Consider the following 3,811-nt stretch of genomic DNA (forward strand, 5'->3'; position numbering starts at 1 on the left):
CCATTTCAGTAAGCATTTAAGTATCTTTTTAAAAATGTCTGGGATGGCAAAATATGTTTGAAAAGGTGATGCTGATCAACAAACATAATCAAATAAGATGACAAGAAATGCTCTGAAAATTAAATGGTTGGCAAGGCATGGAAAAAAATACCATGCATCATCTTAACATTCATAGATTCATAATTCAGCCAGCATGCAAATAAACTTATAAGTACTTTTCATGTAAAAGAAGCTCATTACCAGTAATGTTAAAAGAAATACAGTTCCAAAGAACAAAACGTTTGATTAAATGTTTGGCTCACTTGACAGTTTGAGTGATGACATTTTAAGCAGTTATAGTTTGGGTTCCAATGTTGATGTCTGTATCACCAAAGATTTATAACAAAACTAGATCAAATGAGACCCTCATCCAAAATTTCAGCACTAAAATACATAAATTAATATTTCTAGGGAGGAACTTCCACACAGCACCTACTTTTTATTTCCAACTTTTATGTTTTTGACTTTTGACTTTTTAAGAAGGCTGAAAAAAGCTAAGCTTTATCTTCGTATTATCTCCACCTTCTATAGAGGTGCAGTAGAGAGCATCCTCACCTGATTCACAGTGTGGTTTGGAAGCTGCACAGTTACAGAAAGGAAGGTGCTACAAAGAGTGGTGAGAGTTGCAGAGAAGGTTCCAGTCTTCCATCGATACAACATCTTTATTCTGCACAAAGCATCTGTAAGGACACCAAAATAATACAGGAAAACACGCATCCTGTGCATGGACTTCTTAAGCATCTGTCATCGGGCAAGAGATATTGCAGAATCCACTGCAGGACTACAAGATTCAATAACAATTTCTACCCTACAGTGATTGGACTTCTGAAGTTGGGCACTAGTCCCAAGGGTCTGGACACAAGTCATTTTTTATTTATTTCTGCAATGTATACTTACATATGTTCCAAGTAAGTGCAATATTTATTTATTATATCCATAGTCAGTATTATTTAACTCACACAAGGGCAATATTAGACAAATAACTTAGGCGTTATTCTATCTGTAGTGTGCTTTGTATTACTTTAAAAAGGGTGATTAATTTAACAGAGGGGAGGGAATTCTTTTCATATATGAATGCTGGTAAATGTCTCTGTACTTTCTTGTGTGTATTGAGAGTAGTACTGTGCTTGTTAGGTATATTTATTCCTCTACTTGTATGTGTTGTTTCACTTTCCTTTGTAATCTCAAGAACTGAGCTGATGCACGAAATTTTGTTTAGGCATGCGTGTAGTTCTAAATGACACTAAAGTTTAGTTTGGCTTTGACTAAAGATTCTGAATAGGTGTGACTTTTGATCTAGGAATTCTGTTCAAGAGTTTTTAGTCGGTCGCCCTTTGACCAAATACTCTTTTCTAACCTGCATCTTATTAAGGAAAATCAGTTCACCTGGAATTTTCTAAGGAATTAATTAAAGATATTATTCTTACACGTGCAAAGCATGCATCCACTGAAAATGTGAGGAGGGGCATACAGTAACAAAGTACAAAAAGTGTAAGGAAAAACAGTAGAAAATGACTAAACAGTGGATCATAAAAAATAGTTGAGTTGACATCTGGAAGTTATCTGACAGGAAATTCTGTGTGCTTCTACTTATTTATATTATATTTATATATTATTATATTATACAGTCAGAGCATGGTTATATTAATAAATTGCAGCTAGCAATTTGCAAATATATCTTACAACTGCTTCATTAACAAATTTGATTTTGAATTACTCCAATGAGCAACTGTTAGACATTTGGCTTTAATGAAAGCAGATGTTAACACTGCCAATGCACAGTCAGATCTGAACTTATTCTCTGCACAGCAAAGCTCAGAGAACAAGTAAGACATTCTTTAATTATATTTTCACAACTTGATAATATCTCTCCAGACAGAGGTTATATTTTCACAGGACAAAATTATGTGCAAGAAGGTGCTGTACTTCTTGTCTAACATGACTCACCTCTAGACAAATCTATTTCTCCTAATTTACTGTAATAATAATAATAATAATGTCTTTGCAAAATCTGAAACTTAGTCAGCCATTTTGACTACCTCTTAGCTTTTCTTATTACTTCAGCAGAACCTACATTAGCAGTAGATGAGTAACATCAGATCTGTAATGTCAATAATGGATTTAATTCCATACTGGGGTATTTCAGAATACATCATTCATTGTATCAATAAATCTGTAGTTACTACTATAAATATTATATCCAAAATATTTAAGTGGGGAATGGCACAATTAGCATTACCAGAATTGGTAAGCATATCCCTCATTGTAAAGTGTTTAAATTTGGCTCCAAGACAGATTAAACTGTTGGTTATACTAAATAGAGATAAAATAATTTAAATAAGGCTTGGTAATGTCTAATGAGAAAAGCACAGTCTTTATTATCTGTGATATCTGCTAAAAACAACTGCCTTTGTTTAAACGAGGTTGCTTTGAATGGTTAGGGTGTTTCCTGTTATGTCTCACAGATCTAATTAAATAAACAAGAATACTGAAATTTATGTGAGGAATGCATTTTTTGTGATGACATTTTGATGAAAATGACTCACTGATGACCTTTATACTTATTTTGCAGAATTAACCGTTTAATGTACTAGATATTACATACACTAGAGTAAAGTAAATTTTCACATTCCCAGCTCTATGATTTTGGTGATGAGTGAAGGGTCCCATTCCCAGATGCAAAAAAAAAATGATAGCTTCGTGAATAGTTGCTCTGATGTGAACACAGAAAGTATGGGCCATTGGCCAAAATCTGAACTGTCATGGATGGAAGCCCCTTCACACTTCCCATGCAGACAGCTTTGCCCATTTCACCGCCTTTATTAAAAGACTCAGGTATGTGACTGTACTCAGGAAAAGGGGAATTCCCTCACAGAGAACTCTCTCACTGAAGCATTTCTGAGAACTGTTCATTTCCAAGCAGGACTTCTATGAATATGCGTAATATTTCTACTACTGCTACAACTACTAGTGCTACTTCTAATACTGGTACCACTGGCACTGCTACTACCACTACTTTTACTGTTACCATTACTAATAACATAACTATTACTGATACTAGTAATAATAACACAACTATTACCCCAACTTCTGTTACTAACACTACTATTACAACTGTTGCTACTAGTACTACTACAACCAAAAATAATAACACAACTATTACTACAACTCCTGCTACTAACACTGCTGTTATGACTGTTGCTACTACTACTAGTACTACTACAACTAATAACAATAACAGAACTATTACTACAACTCCTGCTACTATTGCTATTACTACTACTATTACTATTACCACTGCTACTACTACCGCCTACTACTACTGCTGCTACTATTACTACTACTAGTACTGCTACTGCTGCTACCACTACTAATAACATAACTATTACTACAACTCCTGCTACTACAACTACTACTACTATTACTGATACTAGTAATAACAACATGACTATTACCATAACTCCTGCTACTAACACTAGTATTATGACGGTTGCTACTACTACTAGTACTACTACAACTAATAATAACACAACTATTGCTACAACTCCTGCTACTATTGCTATTACTACTACTATTACTACTACCACTGCTACTGCTACTGCTTACTACTAGTGCTGCTACTATTACTACTGCTACTGGTAATGCTACTGCTGCTACCACTACTAATAGCATGACTATTACTACAACTCATGCTACTACAACTACTACTACTATTACTGATACTAGTAATGATAACACAACTATTACCACAACTCCTGCTACTAACACTAGT

This window comes from Protopterus annectens, chromosome 9.part0 (assembly GCF_019279795.1).
Source record: "Protopterus annectens isolate FY-2018-M chromosome 9.part0, PAN1.0, whole genome shotgun sequence".
Taxonomy (NCBI): domain Eukaryota; kingdom Metazoa; phylum Chordata; order Ceratodontiformes; family Protopteridae; genus Protopterus; species Protopterus annectens.